We start from the raw sequence: 24,837 nt of genomic DNA on the forward strand, positions 1-24,837 counted from the left end.
GTATTTGAAGATGCATCTGACCAGGATGAATGGCCTCGATATCGCATGCAAACATGGCAAGTTGGCACATGGGCCACTAGGAATGCTCTCTATCTCATGAGTGGCAGAGCTTCTTGGGTTATATATAGAAAAGGATGTTAACAGGTTTACTGAATGCTGAAATAGGATTACTGTGTTGGGTTTCCTATTTTAAAATAGACTATACCCTATGCTAGTAGCCACAATCAAGTACACCCGACTACAGCGCTGTAAACAGGTTGGGTGAGTCCTGGTAATATATTGAGGTCTTACTCCTAAAATGTATCCAATCAGGTTTAGGTACTCATCATGTCTTAGGACCTTGGGTTCAAGTAGGGTTTGGGTTTGTCCCAATCAGGTTCTATTAGATAAGGGCATCTAAACGATTATACCCACCTGATGGATGGAGTGGATGACATATGTGCCACATTGACACTTGGGTGTGTGTGGATGGGCTCTCTTATAAACACATATGAACTTAGCAGACCTCATTCAATTATTGAAGTAATGCATATTAACATATATAATATTGCTATTTAGATCATCTGAGAACACTACCCAGTGAGGTCCAATGTGCCCTGCCCCAGTTAAAACTAACTGAGTGCTCATTTAGTCATCCAGTCTGACCCAACTTTTAACCAGGCCCAAGATGGTGGACCTGAACCTGATCTCCTTCTTTAAACGGGTCTAAACATTTGGTTTAGATCCATTTAAATCAGATAGGGTATCCGCACATCTAGGTACTTGTTGATAACCCTACACCCAATGACCATCTTAAAGCATAACAACTATGCACATGGATGTCCACGATCTTCAATTCGGGTATGCATCATTTAGTCTCTACTCTCTACAAATGAGACAGGCTCCAACTCCATCAAGGTTGCCATAATCACCACTTCATGTGGTTGATTTTAATAGGCTTTGTTGCTCAGCTAAACGCATACTAGGTTCTGACTATTTTTGTTGATCTTTTTTTCCCCTTTCTTTTGCCACACATTTTACTTTAGTATTTTCTAATTTATGGGATTCAGTTTTAATTTATTCTCCAAAGGCTAACTTTTCGCTTTCTTTTGATTGGTTTTTTGACTCGTATGTTTATTCATTTTGTGTATTTTTGTATATGTTGCTCTTCTTTACACCAGTCATAACCAAGAGGCACTTCTCGAAACAGTTGCGGGACTTAGTTTAATTTGTTCTTACTAGACCTGCCCTGTAATTTGTTTTTATTTTTTACTTTTTTTGAGATGTGATTGAACTTTTTCTTGATGATTTAGGGGATACTATAGTATTGGCAGCAGTGTATGGGCCTAAAGTTGGAATAAGAAAGAATGAAAACCCTGAGAAGGCTTCAATTGAGGTTATTTGGAAGCCAAAAATGGGGTAGATTGGTGAGTACCACATTCCAAACTCTATGATGCATCAGCTAGTTGGTAAAAAAAAAAAAAAAAGTGATAAATCTGCCTAGGTTTTTCAATTTGCATAATGATAACTTCTATAATGCTCAGTACCCAGATGTTAGATTTAATTATATTCATCTATATTAGCTGTGGGAACAAGGATTTGTATGGTTTTTGGTTCCAAGTTCAAGAACACATTTTCATGACAAATTTCAAAGAAAAAAAAAGTGTTCAGGATTATTAGCTTCAAGAAAATAGCTCGATCAGGTTCCTTTACTTTTGAGGATGTGTATGTAGTTTATTGTATTTGTGTTAATCACTATTTTCTTATCATTAGGTTCAAAAGGTTTGCGGCTCAGATTATACATTCTCATTATCCTTCAGTCATGCAGATTTATGGCTTTACTTGGCTTTAGTTTCTCTCCAAATCAGTGGGGTTTGATACACCACCTGCTGTAATTACTTAACAACAGAGCATTAGTTGTTGGATTATAGTTGAATTCATGCATCTTATTGTCTTGGCAAGGGGATGGTTTGTAAGTGGGTATTTGTTATTATTTTTTCCAATAAAATGTGATACATACAGCGAAAAAATCCAGTTCCAAACAAACATACCTAAGCTATCAAGGTCTCGATCTCTCTGCATGTTGCACACATGTGACAGTCCACCTGTTGGACCCCATTGTGGATGCACCCAACCGAATGATCCTAGCTGCTAGTTGGAATATATTTTCCCACCTTACGTCAACCATGGTTGGACCTTTTTCTAGGTGCATATTTGTAAGCATAAACAAATAATGCTTTAATGGTGGTTAGGATCATCAACTGATATGACTTTTGGGACGCTGTCCAATGATAAGGTACTGATTGATGAACAGTTTGGATTGCTTATCTCTGCTACAGGTACTGAAATAGAGTACTTGATAATAAATATATCATAGGGTTCACTTGATACTTTTTGATACACAGGCTGACTCTACATGCGTCTCAAAAATCCAATCAGGAACCACTTTTGTTTCAAATTTAGGTTTGATGTATTATCCTTTCATTTGATTATGCTTCTTGTCATTGAAATAGTTTCTCTAATAAAGATAATGGTCATCATCAACCTCATCTAAAGCCTTATCCCAACTAATTGGGGTTGTCTACATGAGTCCTTTTCTGTCATTCCACTCTACCAAGGGCCATAGCTTCAGCTGGACCATAGGCCATAGAGTCTTTTCATGATAATTGTAGGCTTTATTAATTCTATTATGAGAAAAGATATATATTTGCAACTGCCCCGTGCTTTTTTTGATCTGGAGTGAAACCACTATGTAAAAGAATGGCTGAGTAATATAATTTGCCTAGACCATATTGACTTCCTGATGTATAGAAGCTGGTTACTGCTTAATAAAATAAACAAGTTTTTTAATAGTTTAATACTCACCTTATTAGGATAACCTTATAAATTGTATTTGAAATTCAAAATTGATGTTGATTAGGGTGAATATCATTAGTTACAGTCATCTTGTTTCTCTGATCTTGCACCATTGAACCATTGTTTAGGCAATGCAGAAAGGGAGTATGAGATGATCCTTAAGAGAACATTGCATAGCATCTGCCTTTTGACGATACATCCGAACACCACAACCTCTGTTATACTTCAGGTGAGGGGTTCATATTGTGATTTATTTATTTTATTTGTTTTTGTGTTCTATTGGATTTAGGGATGACAATGGGTTAGGTTGGTGTGTTGGGTTTCAGATCTTGGACTGATACATGTTAGACTTGCAAGTTGTTGTGAGCCTGCTTAATCATTGGGCCGGGCTTAGGCCTGGGCCTATGTTTTGTAGTGTGAGACGTGAGTAGGCTTGTATATTATGTTAATGGGCAGGCTTGGGCCTGACATCAAAGGCCCAATTATGTAGATTGACTTTTGTGCTAAGTCATCTACATGGTCATGCCTACTGCTTTGATGGTGCTGATGGCCTACACTAGTAGCGTGTTGGCAAGATGGAGGGTATGGTACCATAAGTTGCGGTACCTTATCTATTGGTGATTGGTTCTCATTTGAAATATAATAATCAAATTTTAATATTACACATACGGGTTTTCTGGGACTTTGGTTGCTGGCGCCAACAAATACATTTTGCGATTTCTTATTGAGAAGAATTTTTAATTGCATGTACACAATAGTGGAATTTTTTTTATCAGTTTCAATTTTATTTCTGTCCCTGTTCTTAACGTTGAATTTTCTGTTTTGTGTACAGGTTGTCAATGATGATGGTGCTGTATCTTTCATGTCTATTTCCGTAGCATTTTATGCATTTTTAATGATTTTGATAGAAATAATTATAGGACCTGATTTGTTTTAATTCCCTCCACCACAACTTTTCCAAGGCGAAAAGTGTTCATTTTCTTTAGTTTTCTAACTTCATGGAAGGGAAATTATATGATAAAAAGAAATCTAGAAAGGGGGACGTTGTTGACAACTGCTAGGCAGAGGATTGTAGTGGAAGATCAAGGATGGACCAAAGTTAAAAGGGAAATCTGTAGGTCACTCTTAGGAAGAGTGGGTTATAATGACACATAGGATTTGCATTTGTTTGGATGTAGTTGAAGGACGATGTGGAGAGAGCTATTGCAATGGTGGATGGGTTCGAATGGGGAGGGGTTTGGCTTAGGGTTCAGATTTGTGGAACTTTTTATGTAAATTGGATTAGAATGATCATCTTTTCACAACATTCTTCCTTTTTACAAATTTGCATATCGGAGGATACTTCATTATAGCTTGTTTTAAAAGTCATTTTCATAGATTTCTTTTCAATTTTCTTTTAAAATTTGTGAACATGTATTTTGTTTTTATCAATCCATCATATGGAAGTCTTAGATGTTAAATGGTTACCTCGTTGAGTTCAAATGTTGCAAGTACTGGGATGAATTCAACAATTTTTAGTTTCAATTAACTTCTGCTGCTAGAAATCACATGATCTGTGACAGATGATACGTACTCGTGCTCAGTGTTCTCCGGTTTTCAGTTTCAGTTAACTTCTGCTGTTGGAAATTACATGATCTGTGACAGACGGTACGTATTCATGTCTGCCTTTTTTCTTTTCATATTATAGATATTTTAGTAATTACATCAACCTCTCCATGAAGATTGGGGTGGATGGTTCAAGATTCAAAGGCGATATGTAGGGAGCAATACTGAATTCGGTCAGCTAAAACACTGATAATGCTATGATTTGTTTTGATTTTTTTTTTCTTTGCTTATGCGTAAAATGTTCTGATTTAAATATTAAGAACTAAGTAGTGGCTTGATCCTAATCTTTCGAATATTGGGTACGTAGGCAGCCATCTATATTAGACCGTATCGGTGCAGCCACAAATTCTTTTTTTTTTTTCCTTCTTATAGTGTGGATGCATTTTCATCAAGACTACTTGGCAATAAGAGTGAGGTGGATGTAAGTTCTCGAAACCTTAAATTAATCTTGAATCATTTATATCTTTATCGCTTCATTTATATGTTGTCGTTAGGGTCAACTTGTAACTCCTCAGAACCTGCTCTGCCGTAAGACATTACGGTGCATGACGATTCCCAGTAGGTTAAGTTGCAAATTATTAGTAAGAGTTGGTTGGATATCTTTTATTTTTTGTAAATGTTATTAATAGTTGGATGGATGATGAATGTATTTACGAATGTAAATGAAAATTATATATGTGTGTGTGTGTGTGTGTGTGTGTGTGTGTGTGTGTTATCAATGGAGGATACCTTGTTTAGGGGGACATGAAATTTTTGTAGCTTATGGTATGGTGCCCCAATATTGGTTGTATGTTACTAGTATGTAGTAGATAATACTAGGTCCAATATTTTTTGTATATGGCTAATTTTTTTTTTTTCTAGTTAGATCTTATATGTGGAGGGCGATTAGGCAGATTGGCAAGAGTCTAATCAAGCCATTACCTGTAGTTGGATTTTTGGTGGGTTAGGGTCCCCGAATTAGCTTTTGGAAGGATGTTTGGGTAGAATTCTCTTTAAATCTTCCATTTAAATAGAGAAAGAATACTAATTCTAAAATATTTCACCAATTATTTTTGTACATTTGGCAAAACAAAATTTATGCAATGTTAAGAGTCAATCTCTTGACCTATCCCTCAGGAATGCTCTTATTAAAAAGGCCAAGTGTTTGGTTTTATTAGTAAGAGTAAAATCAAATTATTAATTTATTTAGTCAAAGTCTTAAGTGGGTCACAAAAATTAGGATCATTAAATTTTGTTATGATCCAAGTCCAAGTGACCTAGTGGACAGGTTAGATGACAGATGGACGTCACAGTGGGCCCCACAAAAAGGTTTACGATGGAAAACCCATCGTTTTCTGTGTTATGATCCACCTGAAATTTAGAAGTCTTGATTTTGAGCCCGTACCCTGAAGTGAGCTGGTACAAATGGCTGGATGGTGTGTATAAACTCTCATGGATCAATCAACAAGCATCTAAATACCGAATCTGAAATCTGAAGCCTGAATCTGAAATCTAAAGCTTGAATCTGAAATCTAACGCAAAAAAAAAAAAAAAAACTTGTTTAATAATTATGGCTGAAGTCTAAAGATCGAATTTGAAATCTAAAGCCTGAATCTGAATTCTAAAGATCAAATCTGAAATCTAAAGCCTAAATCTGAAATCTGAAGTAAAAATTTTAAAAAAAATAAAATAATAATAAAAAAAAAAACCCTTGTTTGATAATTATGGCTGAAGTCTAAAGACCGAATCTGAAATCTGAATCCTAAATCTGAATTTTAAAGACTGAATCTGAAATCTAAAGCTTGAATCTGAAATCTAAAGTAAAAAAAAAAAAAAAAACAAAAAAACTTGTTTGATAATTATGGCTGAAGTCTAAAGACCGAATTTGAAATTTGAAGCCTGAATCGGAAATTTAAAGCTTGAATTTGAAATCTGAAGTAAAAAGAACTTGTTTAATAATTATGGCTAAAGTCTAAAGACCGAATCTAAAATCTGAAGCCTGAATCTGAATTCTAAAGACTGAATCTGAAATCTGAAGCCTGAATCTGAAATCTAACGCTTGAATCTAAAATCTGAAGTAAAAAAAAAAAAAAAAAAAAAAAAAAAACTTGTTTGATAATTATAGCTGAAGTCTAAAGACTAAATCTGAAATCTGAAGCCTGAATCTGAATTCTAAAGATTGAATCTGAAATCTGAAGACTGAATCTGAAATTTAAAGCCTGAATCTGAAATCTAAAGCCTGAATCTGAAATCTGAAGTAAAAAAAACTTGTTTGATAATTATGGCATTCAATTCCCATTGCTTCTAGTTGTGTAGCCTACTTTAGTTTTGGATCTGCCTCATTTTTTGGATCATGTCTACACCTAAGGCGGCAAAATAGATGGACATGATGGATTTCTCAAAAACATCACGGTGATGCCAAATATTTGGACTGTGACCCTTGACCCTTAATCTCCACTTTTTCCTGCGAAGTGGCCCACTTGAGTTTTTGATTTGTCTCATTTTTGGGTTCATCCCATAACATGAGTTGGCAAAACTGATAGACAGAGTGAATTTCTTAGACACATCACGATGGGCCCCACAAATGATTAAAGTTGAACAATCAAAGTTCAATACAAACCATGTGGCACACTTGAATATTGAATTTGCCTCATTTTTGGGCCAACCACCTAAAATGATGCCACCCAAATGATGGATGGAGTGGAATTATTAGAAACATTATGGTGGGCCCAAGTGTTTCAAGGGCTAACATTCAATCTCCACACTTGCACAGAGGTAGTAGTAATGCATGCATGCATGCATGGGTGATGCTATTGGATAACTATTTACCAACCTTGTTGCGACTCAGTGGGGCCATGTAATGTATATGGTTTATCCATGCAGTCCATCCATTTTGCCAACTCATTTTAGGGCATGAGCCTAAAATGAGGTTGATCCAAAGCTCAAGTGGACCACACCAATAGAAGTGAGGACCTATTGAAACCAACCTAAAGCCTATCATGATGTTTTTGAGAAATCCACCGCTTCAATCCATTTTGCCCGCTCATGTTAGGGTGTGAGCACAACAATGTAGCTAGAAGAAATCTCGCACCCCACAACTTTGGCAGCAAATTCTCTATCTTTCAGGCAACTACTAGCAATGCCAACATCCCAACCCTTTACAACCTGACCTATACCTGTAACAAACAATTCCAATGTCTTTCAGTCGCGCCTATCACCATTTAAAAGAAAAGAAGAAGAAGAAGAAACAAATAAAGAAAGAAAAATATTTGCTTTGCATTATAGAGTAGGTGAACTATAACATTACCTAGACAACTTAAAAAGGCCTTTAGCCAACTCTTCTTTAGTCAGCCAATGTAGTAGATAGCAACCTAAAATCTGTATCTTCTTAGAGGCAAAGATGAAGCAAAAAGAAAAAAGATTTAATTGAAATGATTATGGACTTTGGGGGAAATGTGATTCTTTGCATGATGAAACTTACAAAAGGGAAAGCCCATAAATTGGGGAGAATTTGAGAAAACCACAGTTCTCTGTGAATATTTTATATTAAGTATTGTTGATATTTGTGTCTTTCCTTTTATGCATTTAGAAAGGTAGTGATTGAATTCTCATAGGAAAGAGATTGAGGCAAGTGTTGCTTCTGAAAAGTTGCATGCTTCTTTGTCAGGAGAGCTTGAAAAAGCCCATCAAGAGCCATTAACCTCCAATCAATAAGGCATGCGAATGTTTAGTTTAATTAAACTTTTTATTTCATTTTATTTCAATTTTCATTTTGGATGAATCTCAATTGAAATCCCCAACTGTGTATTGTTGGATTCTGTAGATAGCATCTCTTCAGGATGTTAACAAGTGGTTGCAAGATTATAACATTGAGTTTGCAACAATACAGCAACAATCTTCAATCGGATGGAGCGTTGGCTGTCGAGAACATTTCTAAGTTGCAGAAGGAAAAGAACATAATATGGAAATCTAAGCAACTTGAGGGCTCATAATGGTTTTTTACAAGAACAATTGAATTCTTCCATGGTGAGTATATCTTACATGTTACTTAATTGTTGATGTTATTACTTCATGTTTATTAAATAAATTGTTTAATGCCATTGGGATCTATTATAACTTGCATCTGAAGGAGCTTTAAATGGCGATAAAATGGTGTTAAAATGCTAGAATAAGTTTTTGGTGGGAGAAATAGCACATAATCAAATTGGGATAAATTTGGTGTTGGATGTAGAAAAATAGCACATACATGCTAATCTCCAACTCTTTGTGACATTATGAGATCATATTTCCCTTTTTGATTTCTTCATGCACTAAGAAAATCAATTGGTTAATTAATTTTTTTCACAATCGCTCAACGTGAGTTCATATTTTAAGGGACTGATCTTGTGTCGAAGAGGGTGCATCCAATAGGCAGATCGTCATCCATAGTTTTACAACTCGTCGAGTCTACCCAAAACAAGGCCATAAACTCAACAAATTAACTCGACTGAAGTCACAGGACTCGTCCTAGTCATATTTTTCATCCAATAGGTATTCTCTTCCTTTAGACTTTGTTCTATAGCATAGTGTTTATAATTATCACTTTCCTTGCAATAGTAGATGGCAAAACAAGATTCATCGTAATTTTTTGAATAGGATTCTTATTAAACAATCGTGTGAATTATTTTTTGAATGACCATCAGGTGTAAGATTCGAAATTAAAAAAAAAAAAAAAAATTAAAATAAATATAGCGATATTTTTTTTTGTCACATATATTTTAGCGACGGACCAAATCCGTCGCTAATTTCTGATCAACGACTCAATTGATTAGAGGTCCGTCGCTCCTCATATTAGTGACGGACCTTATCCGCCGCTAATATTTTTAATGACGACATTCTTTTCAAATTTTAGTGACGGATTTTTATTTTTTGCGATAGAACTCATTCGTCGCTACTATGCGATGGACCTTGTCCGTCGCAGATTAAACGACGGATTTTATCCGTAAACAAAAAAAAGACCCAATAAACAGCGACGGACCAAGCAATGAACGAAATCCGTCGTTTATTTGGTTTTACAATGGATTTGGTCCGTCGTAAATTCGCGATTTTGGCATTGTGTTATTCTGTAGATGCACATAGTTTGTTTGGCCGGTTTTTAAGATTCACTTTTCCTGCCAGTAGCTATCCTGTTGGTGGTGTTGATTGCCACACATCATTCAAAACAAATTCAAGGTATTGATAATAAACATTTAGTCTAGCCAAATATCTCAATATCAACTAGTCAACCATTCCTGTTAACAACATTAGTGATTTTTATTTTTATTTTAAATGAAAAGTGCATCTTTCACCAAGACATGGTGTGATGTATAAAAGCTTTAGAGTTTGGATTCCCCTTCATCAAAACAAATTCAAGGTATTGACAATAGACATTTAGTCTAGCCAAATATCTCAATGTTAATTAGTCAACCATTCCAGTCAACCATTCCTGTTAACAACATTAGTGAGTTAAAAAAAAATGAACAATGCATCTTTCTTTTGATTGAAATTTCAGTTATAGAAAATTTCTAGGAACCTCTGAGGAGGAGAAATGTGATCAAGCACACGTCTGGTTAAGTGTGGATGGACAGGGACATCACTCTCCATGTGTAGAATTAGCAAACCTCCTCAATGCATATTGTTGCATTTATACTAAAATACTAAACTCGGTAAAACCCTTTTTCTCTCTTTGAGTTTTATGATATCTCATTAGTTTATTGTTTTGACAGGCTTATAATCCTCCGTTGGATATTCACATTTCTCTTTCGGATGTATTTTGAAGCAAGCATTCTTCTTCCTTCAAGGCAACAAATCTTCTGAATTTTTTTCATTCTTTTCTTTTTAGTACTAAAGAAGAAAATGATGTTTTCAGGTTTGTCGGCGACATGTGTCTTTCTTGGTTGTTAATAGATAAAAATTCTTTCTTTCTTCTTCCTTCTACTTTCTTTTTTTTTCTTTGGTGATAGGTTGTTGTGGCTTCTTTTTTTTTTTCTATTTTTTTCTATTTCAGTAGTTTTGCTTGTTTTGTTGTGTAGGTTACTCCAGAAATGCCCCTCCCAAGGACTACTCCATAGAACATAAGAAGTCTTGTATGTATATATGTCAACTATGATTGTGACAGGCAAAGGCAAGAATCCAAGAAAACAAATGGGTCTACTATGCCCAGTATCGTATTGTTTGTTGGCGCAACCGATACGCACACCGATACTGTTATTCAAAACCTTGGGCTCACCTGATGAGTTGCCATCCTGATTTTTTGGCCTGGTCATCAATAAGGCGGTGCCTACCTGATGATAGCTAGGATGTTCCAACACATTGCTTTAAGTATTAATACTTCTTGTCATATGTAAGATCAAGGTGCTCCCACTTCTAAATTTGAACTCTATTATGATTGGCTCCAAGAGCTCATGTAGAAAAGGAAGGTTAATGTCTGTTAGACAGCTGTTTCTACCTAATGTGTTACTGGTACACAACCCCTTTACTAGTATTAGTGCCTAGTGCAACAGATTAGTAAGTTCAGTCACTATTAAGCAACAAAAAACAACAATTTTACCTTGGGTAATAAAAAGAAAAAGTACTCAAGGCAATCCTAGATACCAACTACATAAAAGATGGAGTAACTGAAATCTACCGAAGCTGGAATGTTAACATAGACAATTTGAACAACATGAAATGTAACCATCATATTTAGAATTCAAAATTGTACTTTTGCAATTGTATGTAGCAAGGATAGGGTTTATAAAGGCAATATTGACAGGTAAAAGAAAATCATTAAAATTGTTTAGGTAGTACATAAGTTTTGCCGAAAAGAAAGAGATATTTATATTTTCTGTTGATGGTTTGTGTTCTATCTTTATGCAGCCCTGTGTGAAGATTCGGTTCAGAGTCTCATCTTTTGCAATTCACTTACTTGAGAAGGGAACACAGGTTAGTTTCTTCTTCTATATCACATGATTCTACTGATAAAAAATCAAAAAAAAAAAAAAAAAAAAAAGAAAAAGAAAAAGAAGGAAAGACAAGCTGATACAGATGCACTCAGAAATTGTATGTGTCTTATGTAGGCTCAAATAAAACCACCTATTTGTGCAGCCCACTGTTCTCAAGTCACAAGACCAAGATCAAATTGGTTGAACAATCCTAACCACTTTATACATTTTCTTAGACCTCGTATTCCAGTTTTTTGGGTGATAACATCTTAACAGTTCCTTCAAACAGTTTTTTTTTTTTTTCTAATTTTAGGCCATGGCAACTTGATCAGTGAGCATTTCTGTTTTGGGAGGATGTAATTTTGAGATGACAAAGAAAAAGTACAGATTTGGCAATTTAGGCAACTATGTGTGAAATAGTTTGAGGACATGTCTGCATATAAAGACAAAGTCATTGCAACATGGTCGCACGTGGCTAGGGTAAATGTTGTGTTTCTGGATGCTTAGAGATCCATTAAATGATACAAACAAGGTAAGATGATGACATGATTTTTTGTATCCTATACTCATAATTGTAGAGAGAAATGTATCGTTCCTCCAAGTCTTACATGAATTGGGTTGTCCTGATAGGTTATGGAAAATGCGGACAAGGGATCAGACTTTGTAGGACAGAGCACGTGGTAAATAGAAAATATATTTGTTCATTTTCACAATATTTACATTGACGTTTGTTGGTGTAGAAATTTTCACAATTTGTGCAAGTTAAGATGGCTTTCCGTCATAAATGTCAGTTGGAATGCATTATATTTAATTGCATGACCAATGGTAACCAGGCCTAAAAATCCAAAGATCCCAATCATGTTAACCTCATAAAGATGGCTATACCAAAATTCTGATCATGCTACTCTCACAAAGATAGTTGTGAATTTCCCTGTAGTGAGAATATTACAACTATAACATGGGATTTAGAAGCCCATGGGATTTATATGAATGGTTTGGATTGTGCCACACGACACTTGCCTAATGCCTACACACCTTTCATACATCTCTAAGGTTTTGATGGAAAATGGTGTCAATCATACAATGGATACTGTCACGCCCCAAACTCATAAACCGGGCTCATAAAATTCTCGATCGCTGAATCCGGCGCCGACAGCCTCCGTAGTATCCCATTCTCGACTCATAGAACCCATATATTAGGATCTGATCCTTGGATCCTACAAGGAGAATTTTCAATATAAATTTGTTTTATAATAAGCATAACCACAAGCATAACCCACAAACGACAACCAACAATATCATCACAAAATCCACTATGATCAAAAAATTTGAGTACAATGCATAAAGGGAAATACAAGATAATATCGAAACTCCAAAAGCTCGGCTGCATGCTCCTGCTCCTGCTCAGCTATGTCCTAGCATCACCTACGCGCAACGGTCATGCATAAGCTTATAGAAAGCTTAGAGGGTGGTGAAAGTCTGTGCGCAAGGTAGAAATGCAATTATGTAGTATCAGAGTAATGTAGAAATGCTGGTAAGTCCATTAATACTATTAGTCGTTCCAAGGCTATATGATGTAAGGTATGAATGCTATCAGCCACACCAAGGTCATGCGATGCAAGGCCTACATGGCCAATGTCATATGCGATATGCAGCTCTAGCATGTTAGTCCTCATCTGAATCCACATATCAATATAGCTCATCTTTGGGATATCACCAGGTTTTAATACACTCTACACCAGGTCGCCACCCTAACTGGGCGCGCAACTATACTAGTGGAGGAGACCTCACTACCCGCCTAACTAGTAGTTTGCCAATATCTACCCAGCACGTCGGTAGCGGGCCCATTTACGAGCAGGTCAGACTCAACCTATCATTGCCCCTACCCTTGGGCAGGTAAGGCCACACCCTCTTCCAACCGACCATGACACATTAGGAGACGCGGCCTAACGGTATTCGGCATTCGTGCGCTCATACATCCAATCGGTCTCAATGTTGGAGCATCCTCTTGGTATCATAAGGGTTTGATGAGTTTCACCCTAGGACATTTATGGCGCCCCTGTACTTTAACAAGTATTTTCAATATCCAATCCTGACATCCACGCTATACCTGCGGAGGCTACAACCCTTATGTTGCAAGGGCATGTAGTAATCATAACACACAATGCAAGATTCATGAGTCACACAATCCAGTCATGCATCAATCCTGCGCATACCATGCACTCATGTGGGACAACTCCGCCTATCAGGGAGTCCCATAAACAACCTGCCTAATGGCATAATGTTATGATCAATCACTCCTCGTAACAAGTATGCAAATGATGCGTATGGGCATGTATCATAATGCTATGCTAACACATACTCATAGTCGAAGTCGATAATCAGCCTGAAGATAAGGCGGGGTCAATAGAAGGATAGCGAATCTAATCTATAATGTGAAGATCAGTCCTCAATAGTGGATATACCAAATCTGATAGTACATATTCATCCAACTACAGCAAGGGTGAATCACACAATAAATGGGCTTCCTTTCCCACCATACTATAAAGCCGGTTGCACTATCAATGGGGCCCAAAAAATATAATTTGCGACGAGTCTCATATTTAGTGACATTTTATAATATGCAATGGCAATGTGTCAACTCGTCGCAAAATGTTTTTATTCGCAACGAGTCTTATATTTAGCGACATTTTACGATATACAATAGCGAGGTGTTAACTCATCGCAAAACGTCTTTATTCGCGAAAAGTCTCAATTTAGCGACATTTTACGATATGTAATGGCGATGCGTCAACTCGTCGCTAATTAACTATATTTTGCGACAAGTTATTAGGTCGTCCCAAATAGTTGAGTTATTGGCGACGAGTTTCCGTTTTCATCACTAAATAGAATTAGTGACACCGTATTTGCATCAAACGTGGCGACGAGCAACACTCGTCGCTAAAAGTTTTTAGCGACGAGTTTGGAGTTTTTAGCGATGAGTTGACTTGTCGCGAAAAGACTGAATTGTTGTAGTGACGAAGCCATTCTTCTTTGTTAATCTTCATATGTGAATGCCGATGAGAAAGTGGAATGGAATAGCTTTCAGTTTGTGCATTTTCTAGATGTATGCAGTTGGAGGTCTTGTTGTAACATTGGGGATGCTGATCATCATATCAACATGTTTGTTGTTAGACATTTTTCTCTAGGCAGAGATTTTTTTTGCCAATTTGTGGCCCACCTGATGATTAATAAGGCAATGTTCTTGGTACGTCCCATTAACTGTTTCAATTATAATGATTATTACATGCTTTATAGCATTTTTTAGCCTTTTATTTAACCCTTTATCAAATATTTCATAAATCAACCAACATACTAAATAAAATTGCAAGCAATTCACATCATTCAAACAAGCTGACATGAAGCCAAAAAGAAATTTTCAATCGAATCCAGTCCAATTTAAAGAGAACAAAATTTAATCAAGGCGGTACACCCCAGGGCTACTAGCCTTCTCCTTGGCATTTCCACAAACATCTACTAGGCATTCTTACGAACTCATTAAAGAGAACTCTATGAAATAAGGAAATCATCTCTACCAATCCTCGAGACTTTCCGCATATGGTCCATCCACTAGAATGCCCATCATATCAATAGTCTGGATCACCTGAAATGGTCCCCATGCACCATATAACTTCTGAAATCTACACAGAAAAACAAGGAACATGATGCACGTTTGTTGCTACAAATAACATCCAAACAAGTTTGGAAGAGGAGGCATTCAAGAGAGATGGTTCTAACCTTTGCATGTCCTTCTTTTGAGAGAGGTGGCATTCGAGAATGCTTTAGAAATATGATTAAAGTGGGTGCACCTACATGGTATGCTACTTACATATTGTGTTGCTGCTGTCGTTTGAGAACAAACCATCAATTTACCTTAAAAAATTCCTATGTTTTTTTCAAGTAAAAAACAAAACGAGTGTATACTCATTTTAGGATGCGGTCCCAAAAATTAAGCTGATCCAAATCTCATGTGGACCCCACCACAGAAACAGTTGTGACTAGTTTAATGAACCCATAGGCTGTTTGCCTATTTCTAATGGTGTGGTCCACCTAAGATGGATTCTTTTTATACATTTTTTTATTAATATATTAAGGTGGGCCGCACATGGATTCTTTTTATGCATTTATTTATTAATATATTAAGGCGGGCTGCATAAATTTTATCCTAATATGCTCCCTTAGATTCTTTTAATGCATTTATTTTTTAAATTTTTATTTAATTAATTTCATACATTTGGATTCTAAATATTGGACGGTAATGATAATTCAAATTTTGTTATATATGGACCATTTATGCTTAATGGTATGTATTTCTTGACTTAATAATTCCTTAATTTTTAGATTTATTTGTGAAATGAATTTAGATTTCAAGATAGATTAATGTTTCTTGACTTATTAATATTTTTAAGTTTCTTACCCATGTTTAAATTAAGTTATTACTCTATATTATAGATATTTTGAATTTATAGGCTCACTTTTATGGATCACGTGATAATTAGTTTGACCTAAGAATTAGCTTAAATATTCATCTTAATGGGCTTAATAAAATTACATATTTGATCCCATGCATTTTTATATGATCATAACATTTTGAAACAATTCCCTAATCCAAGGTCTGCTCAATGTGAATTTACAATTTACATGCATCCAAACAAGAAGAAAGAGAGAGAGAAACTTACATATAAGTGACTTGCAGCTTACATCTAAACATGTTACCTTTAAATAACTTTCACTTGTAAGTGACTTACAGCTTAAAAGAACGTACATGCATCCAAACAAGAAGAGAGAGAGAGAGAGAGAGAGAGAGAGAGAGAGAGAGGATTAGGGTATTGGACTGAAGGAAATGGGAATGGGTGCGGATTGAGGAAGCGGATTGGCTGGTGTACCACACACCAGCTATATAGCTAGTGTATTGACGTCAGCAAGTTCCGTGGGTTCCATCATGAGGTATATGTTATATCCAAACTGTCCATCCATTTTGTGAGCTCATATTAAGGCTTGAGCCAAAAAATAAGACAGATCTAAAGATCAAGTGGACCACACTGCAAAAAATGGTGGAGGATTGAATGTCTATCATTGAAACCCTTTTGGGGGTCACAAAAGTTTTGGATCAATATGAAATTTGTTTTTCCTCTTCGTCCATGTATTTTTGACCTTATTAACAGATTGGATGGAAAATATACGTTATAGTGGGCCCTACGAAATTTTTAATGGTGAAAATCATTATCCTCACTGCTATTTTTAGTGTAGTCCATTTGAGATTTAGATATGATTACTTTTATAATGCTCTAAAATGATCTTGAAGAATGGATGAACGGTAAGGATATAATAAAGTAAGATATAATAAATACATCATCGTGGGGCCATGTAACTTTGATCTCATTTGAACCGTTCGTACAGCTCGAGGAGCGTCTGCGATCGTCTTCGAAGGACATGTATCTACACCAGCTGGTGTGTGGTATACCAGCCAATCCGGGGACTTGCTACTGAAGTGACGTCACAAGTTCTGTAGACCCCACTACGATGTATGTACATCGACAACGTCCATCCATTTGGAGATGGCACTTTAAGGCATGAGACAAAGAGCGAGGCAGATCCAAAGCTTTAGTGGACCCCATTACATAAAACAGCCAAATATTGATGCCCACCGTTGAAACCTTCCTAAGGCGCACCATGATGTTTTCTTGAAATCCAACCTGTTCAAAAAGTTAACAAAAGAAGGGAAAACACAAATATCAGCTTCATCGAAAACTTCTGCGGCATTTATAATTCTTTTACGGTGGCATCACTCTCCCCACTGTTTTCTGTGGTGGGGTCCACTGGGGCTTTGGATGTGACTCATTCTTTGCATCTTACCCTAAAATGATCTCTCCATATGGATGGACGGCGTGGATATGAAACACACATTATGGTAGGGCCTACAGAATTTGGTGACGTCACTTCATAAGTCTCCCCTACTCAACGTGTCAGCAGCCAATCCGCGTCTGCTGATTGCAAGGGCCGGTGCAAGTGGCCAGTGATCGGTACTACGTGGGACCACCATGATGTATGAGTTTCATCCATGCGGTCCATATATGTTTATAAATATTTTTATGGTATTTGCCCAAAAATGAAGTATATCCCATCTCAAGTCGACCACATTACAAGAAACAATGTTGACAGAACTTCGGCCATTAAAAACTTTTTCTGGCCATAAAAGTTTTGGATGAAGCTGATATTTGTTTTTTCCCCTTCGTATAGGTCTGTATGACCTAATCAACAGATTGGATGTCAAATAAACACTACAGTAGGCCTTAGGAGGATTTTAATAGTGGATATTCAATCACTATTGTTTTCATGTGGTGTGGTCCACCTGAGATTTATATACCTCTCATTTTTGGTATAAAAACCTAAAATGATCTGTAAAAATGGATGAATGGCATGGATGAACCACATACATCATGGTGGGTCTCACAGAGAACCAACCACCAACCACGGGCTAGTGGCCGGGAAGTAGCCAATACGTTTCCGCCAACCAATTTGCTTCCTTTTTACTTATGCTGCTACTAGACAGGTGGCTACTAGCTGGTGCCGTGGGCCCCACCATTATGTAGGTGCTTTATCCACACCATCCATCCACTTTTCAAGATCATTTCATGGTTTGATCAAAAAAATGATCTAGATATAAATATCAGGTGGATCATACCAAAGGAAAATAATACCGATTGAATGTACACCATTAAAAAGTATTATTTTTGCCGACGGTTTATTGTGATTCGCCGGCTTACATGACTGTCGGCTTTTGTCATTTTTTTGGTAGTGTTTGTCTTGCTTGGTTAATAGACTACTCATCTTAATCTTTTATAACCTAAAATTATTTTTGCCTGCATACTTCTCAATATCAAACTTGGCGTTTCCTATTGATGCTAATCCTGTATATTCAAATATATGCCCTAACGATTGCTCTGATACCACTTAGTGGGGATTGGGTGGCAGAATCACACAAAGATAGATCTAAGATAGCAATCCATGAGCACCAAGTACACACAATGGAACACAAAGATTTAACATGAAAAATCCTTTCGGAAAAAAACCATGCCACAAAGTAATAGAAATCTACTATGAAAGCATAAATTAGAAAGAGAAGACTTATTTGATTCAAACAACCTCGAATCTCACCCTTGCTATACACTCTTTGAAACTCTATAACCCCTTCTAAAAATCCTTTGGAATGCTTTAGAAAGCCTTAGCATGTTTTAAAATGGCCCTAAGTAGAGGTGGGCAAGTTGGACCCGATCCGGTGGATCCGAGCCGATCCGACTCGACTCGGTACAGTTCCGAACAGAACCGACGGCTTAGTTCAGCCCTGATCGAATCTGTCCATCGAGATCTGGTCGTTTTTCGGGTCGGATTCAGATAGGGGTGTATTCGAACAGAACCGATCCGAAACCCGGACTGAAAGGGTCCGAACTGACCCGACCCGGGATATAAATATCCCTCATTTTTACAAAATTCTTTCTCCACACATGTTTGGCTTTTCGTTTGGCGCCAAAAAACCCCGCCTAATGTACACCTGAGACCCAACTCTATTTCTCTATCTCTCTTTATATCTGTATCTCTCTATATCTGTCTCTCCTTTTTGTTGAAGAAGAAGGTAAGAAGAAGGTTAGCTAGATGTCTTGCGGTGGGTTTTGGAGCTTTTATGGAATTTCTTTGGTGGAGAGAAATATACAGGGAGAGCCGTTGGGTTTTGGAGCTCGATTTCTATGCCGGAGAGGGAAATAGAGAGAGAGAGGGTAGTAGCAGGCATGGTTGGCGTATAGCTATTTACCTACTGGTTGACGGAAGCATATCGGCCGGTGTACGAAGTGGATTTGCAAGTGTAACGTTAGCAAGCTCTATGGGTCTGATTACAAGGTATGTGTTATATTCAAACCGTCTATCCATTTGGCAATATCGTATTAATGCTTGAGACCAAAATTAAGACATATCTAACTATTAAGTGGACCACACTACCGAAAGTAGTGAGGGATTGTACATCTACCATTGAAACCCTTCTTGGGTTAACAGAAATTTTGGATCAATATGAAATTTGTTTTTCCTCTTCACTGAGGTCTTTGTGACCTTACGAACAAATTAGATGAAAATAAACGCTTTGGTGGGCCATACAAATTGTTCAACGGTGAAAATCATTATCTCCGCTTCTATTTATGGTGTGGTCCAGATGATCTTTGAATATGATTTATTTTTTGGATAGTGCTCTAAAATGAACTCTAAAAACAGATGAATGGTATAGATTTACTAAATACATCATTGTGGGCCATGTAGCTTTGATCTCCTTTGAACCGTTCGTACAACTCGAGCTCGAGGAGCGTCAGGGCAAGTCTTCGCACGGCACGTTGCTCTGTAAGAGCTATAGGATATAGCCTATACGGATTCTCTTCTCCCCCTTACACCAACCATTGGTTGATTGTCGGTGCTTTGTGGGGCCCACCATGATGTATGTGTATCATCCATACCGTCCATCTATTTTTATGTATCATTTTATGATATGATAAAAAAAAAGAATTATATCTAAATCTCAAGTGGACCACATTACAGGAAACAGTGTTGAATGAATTTTGACCATTAAAAACGTTTTGGGGGCCATAAAAGTTTTGGATCAAGCTGATATTTATTTTTTCCCTTCATCTGGGTCTTTATGACCAATTCAACAGATTGGATGTCAAATAAACAGTACAGTGGGCCTTAGGAGGATTTTAATTGTGAATATCCATTCATTATTTTTGTCTTATGGTATGACCCACTTAAGATTTATATCCCTATCATTTTTTGTACTAAGCCTTAAAATGATCTGTAAAAATTGATGAACGGCATGGATGAAACAAGTACATCATGGTGGGGCCCACAGATCACCGACCGGAGTAGCAAGTCCGTTCGCACTCGTACATAAAGCAGCCGTACATAAAGCAGCTGTACAGCTGGTAGCCTGCTGGAGCTATAGCCTATAAGACAGCAAGAGGCTAAGAGCTATCAAGGTCTCGATCTCTCTGCATGTTGCACACATGTGACAGTCCACCTGTTGGACCCCATTGTGGATGCACCCAACCGAATGATCCTAGCTGCTAGTTGGAATATATTTTCCCACCTTACGTCAACCATGGTTGGACCTTTTTCTAGGTGCATATTTGTAAGCATAAACAAATAATGCTTCAATGGTGGTTAGGATCATCAACTGATCTGACTTTTGGGATGCAGTCCAATGATAAGGTACTGATTGATGAACAGTTTGGATTGCTTATCTCTGCTACAGGTACTGAAATAGAGTACTTGATAATAAATATATCATAGGGTTCACTTGATACTTTTTGATACACAGGCTGACTCTACATGCGTCTCAAAAATCCAATCAGGAACCACTTTTGTTTCAAATTTAGGTTTGATGTATCATCCTTTCATTTGATTATGCTTCTTGTCATTGAAATAGTTTCTCTAATAAAGATAATGGTCATCATCAACCTCATCTAAAGCCTTATCCCAACTAATTGGGGTTGTCTACATGAGTCCTTTTCTGTCATTCCACTCTATCAAGGGCCATAGCTTCAGCTAGACCATAGGCCATAGAGTCTTTTCATGATAATTGTAGGCTTTATTAATTCTATTATGAGAAAAGATATATATTTGCAACTGCCCCGTGCTTTTTTTGATCTGGAGTGAAACCACTATGTAAAAGAATGGCTGAGTAATATAATTTGCCTAGACCATATTGACTTCCTGATGTATAGAAGCTGGTTACTGCTTAATAAAATAAATAAGTTTTTTAATAGTTTAATACTCACCTTATTAGGATAACCTTATAAATTGTTTTTGAAATTCAAAATTGATGTTGATTAGGGTGAATATCATTAGTTATAGTCACCTTGTTTCTCTGATCTTGCACCATTGAACCATTGTTTAGGCAATGCAGAAAGGGAGTATGAGATGATCCTTAAGAGAACATTGCATAGCATCTGCCTTTTGACGATACATCCGAACACCACAACCTCTGTTATACTTCAGGTGAGGGGTTCATATTGTGATTTATTTATTTTATTTGTTTTTGTGTTCTATTGGATTTAGGTATGACAATGGGTTAGGTTGGTGTGTTGGGTTTCAGATCTTGGACTGATACATGTTAGACTTGCAAGTTGTTGTGAGCCTGCTTAATCATTGGGCCGGGCTTAGGCCTGGGCCTATGTTTTGTAGTGTGAGACGTGAGTAGGCTTGTATATTAAGTTAATGGGCAGGCTTGGGCCTGACATCAAAGGCCCAATTATGTAGATTGACTTTTGTGCTAAGTCATCTACATGGTCAGGCCTACTGCTTTGATGGTGCTGATGGCCTACACTAGTAGCGTGCTGGCAAGATGGAGGGTATGGTACCATAAGTTGCGGTACCTTATCTATAGGTGATTGGTTCTCATTTCAAATATGATAATCAAATTTTAATATTACACATACGGTTTTCTGGGACTTTGGTTGCTGGCGCCAACAAATACATTTTGCGATTTCTTATTGAGAAGAATTTTTAATTGCATGTACACAATAGTGGAATTTTTTTATCAGTTTCAATTTTATTTCTGTCCCTGTTCGTAACGTTGAATTTTCTGTTTTGTGTACAGGTTGTCAATGATGATGGTGCTGTATCTTTCATGTCTATTTCCGTAGCATTTTATGCATTTTTAATGATTTTGATAGAAATAATTATAGGACCTGATTTGTTTTAATTCCCTCCACCACAACTTTTCCAAGGCGAAAAGTGTTCATTTTCTTTAGTTTTCTAACTTCATGGAAGGGAAATTATATGATAAAAAGAAATCTAGAAAGGGGGACGTTGTTGACAACTGCTAGGCAGAGGATTGTAGTGGAAGATCAAGGATGGACCAAAGTTAAAAGGGAAATCTGTAGGTCACTCTTAGGAAGAGTGGGTTATAATGACACATAGGATTTGCATTTGTTTGGATGTAGTTGAAGGAGGATGCGGAGAGAGCTATTGCAATGGTGGATGGGTTCGAATGGGGAGGGGTTTGGCTTAGGGTTCAGATTTGTGGAACTTTTTATGTAAATTGGATTAGAATGATCATCTTTTAACAACATTCTTCCTGTTTACAAATTTGCATATCGGAGGATACTTCATTATAGCTTGTTTTAAAAGTCATTTTCATAGATATCTTTTCAATTTTCTTTTAAAATTTGTGAACATGTATTTTGTTTTTATCAATCCATCATATGGAAGTCTTAGATGTTAAATGGTTACCTCTTTGAGTTCAAATGTTGCAGGTACTGGGATGAATTCAACAATTTTTAGTTTCAATAACTTCTGCTGCTAGAAATCACATGATCTGTGACAGATGATACGTACTCGTGCTCAGTGTTCTCTGGTTTTAAGTTTCAGTTAACTTCTGCTGTTGGAAATTACATGATCTGTGACAGATGATACGTATTCATGTCTGCCTTTTTTTTTCTTGTCATATTATAGATATTTTAGTAATTACATCAACCTCTCCATGAAGATTGGGGTGGATGGTTCAAGATTCAAAGGCGATATGTAGGAAGCAATACTGAATTCGGTCAGCTAAAACATTGATAATGCTATGATTTGTTTTGATTTTTTTTTTTCTTTGCTTATGCGTAGAATGTTCTGATTTAAATATTAAGAACTACGTAGTGGCTTGATCCTAATCTTCTGAACATTGGGTATGTAGGCAGCCATCTATATTAGACCGTATCGGTGCAGCCACAAATTCTTTTTTTTTTTTTTCCCCTTCTTATAGTGTGGATGCATTTTCATCAAGACTACTTGGCAATAAGAGTGAGGTGGATGTAAGTTCTCGAAACCTTAAATTAATCTTGAATCATTTATATCTTTATCGCTTCATTTATATGTTGTCGTTAGGGTCAACTTGTAACTCCTCAGAACCTGCTTTGCCGTAAGACATTACGGTGCATGACGATTCCCAGTAGGTTAAGTTGTAAATTATTAGTAAGAGTTGGTTGGATATCTTTTATTTTTTGTAAATGTTGTTAATAGTTGGATGGATGATGAATGTATCTACGAATGTAAATGAAAATAATATATATATATATATATATATATATATATATATATATATATATATATATATATATATATATATATATATATATATATATATATATATATGTGTGTGTGTGTGTGTGTGTGTGTGTGTGTGTGTGTTATCAATGGAGGATACCTTGTTTAGGGGGACATGAAATTTTCGTAGCTTATGGTATGGTGCCCCAATATTGGTTGTATGTTACTAGTATGTAGTAGATAATACTAGGTCCAATATTTTTTGTATATGGCTAATTTTTTTTTATCTGGTTAGATCTTATATGTGGAGGGCGATTAGGCAGATTGGCAAGAGTCTAATCAAGCCATTACCTGTAGTTGGATTTTTGGTGGGTTAGGTCCCCGAATTAGCTTTTGGAAGGATGTTTGGGTAGAATTCTCTTTAAATCTTCCATTTAAATAGAGAAAGAATACTAATTCTAAAATATTTCACCAATTATTTTTGTGCATTTGGCAAAACAAAATTTATGCAATGTTAAGAGTCAATCTCTTGACCTATCCATCAGGAATGCTCTTATTAAAAAGGCCAAGTGTTTGGTTTTATTAGTAAGAGTAAAATCAAATTATTAATTTATTTAGTCAAAGTCTTAAGTGGGTCACAAAAATTAGGATTGTTAAAACCCTGACCCTACATCCAAGTCCAAGTGACCTAGTGGACAGGTTAGATGACAGATGGACGTCACAGTGGGCCCCACAAAAAGGTTTACGATGGAAAAGCCATCGTTTTCTGTGTTATGATCCACCTGAAATTTAGAAGTCTTGATTTTGAGCCCGTACCCTGAAGTGAGCTGGTACAAATGGCTGGATGGTGTGTATAAACTCTCATGGATCAATCAACAAGCATCTAAATACCGAATCTGAAATCTGAAGCCTGAATCTGAAATCTAAAGCTTGAATCTGAAATCTAAAGCAAAAAAAAAAAAAAAAACTTGTTTAATAATTATGGCTGAAGTCTAAAGATCGAATTTGAAATCTAAAGCCTGAATCTGAATTCTAAAGATCAAATCTAAAATCTAAAGCCTAAATCTGAAATCTGAAGTAAAAAATAAAATAAAATAAATAATAATAATAATAAAAAAACCCTTGTTTGATAATTATGGCTGAAGTCTAAAGACCGAATCTGAAATCTGAAGCCTAAATCTAAATTTTAAAGATTGAATCTAAAATCTAAAGCTTGAATCTGAAATCTGAAGTAATAAAAAAAAAAAAAAAACTTGTTTGATAATTATGGCTAAAGTCTAAAGACCGAATTTGAAATTTGAAGCCTGAATCTGAAATTTAAAGCTTGAATTTGAAATCTGAAGTAAAAAAAACTTGTTTAATAATT

At 36.4% G+C, this 24,837-nt stretch overlaps 2 long non-coding RNA genes across 4 annotated transcripts; both read left to right on the plus strand.

Moving 5' to 3' along the window:
* Positions 1-1,296: 1,296 nt before the first annotated feature.
* Positions 1,297-9,109, plus strand: LOC131243256 (uncharacterized). Of its 3 annotated transcripts, XR_009169973.1 has the most exons (5): positions 1,297-1,406; positions 2,964-3,064; positions 4,523-4,613; positions 4,813-4,861; positions 8,794-9,109. It is a non-coding gene; the product is annotated as an uncharacterized LOC131243256 (long non-coding RNA). The 3 variants fall into 3 exon arrangements; XR_009169971.1 differs by lacking the exons at positions 4,813-4,861; positions 8,794-9,109 and having other exon boundaries at positions 1,304-1,406; positions 4,523-4,794; XR_009169972.1 differs by lacking the exons at positions 4,523-4,613; positions 4,813-4,861; positions 8,794-9,109 and adding an exon at positions 3,668-3,985 and having other exon boundaries at positions 1,306-1,406.
* Positions 9,110-20,618: 11,509 nt separating this feature from the next.
* On the plus strand, positions 20,619-22,358 carry LOC131243257 (uncharacterized). Its single transcript, XR_009169974.1, has 3 exons — positions 20,619-20,815; positions 21,337-21,437; positions 22,039-22,358. It is a non-coding gene; the product is annotated as an uncharacterized LOC131243257 (long non-coding RNA).
* Positions 22,359-24,837: the final 2,479 nt, after the last annotated feature.

Source organism: Magnolia sinica, chromosome 4, assembly GCF_029962835.1.
Source record: "Magnolia sinica isolate HGM2019 chromosome 4, MsV1, whole genome shotgun sequence".
NCBI classification, from domain to species: Eukaryota; Viridiplantae; Streptophyta; class Magnoliopsida; order Magnoliales; family Magnoliaceae; genus Magnolia; species Magnolia sinica.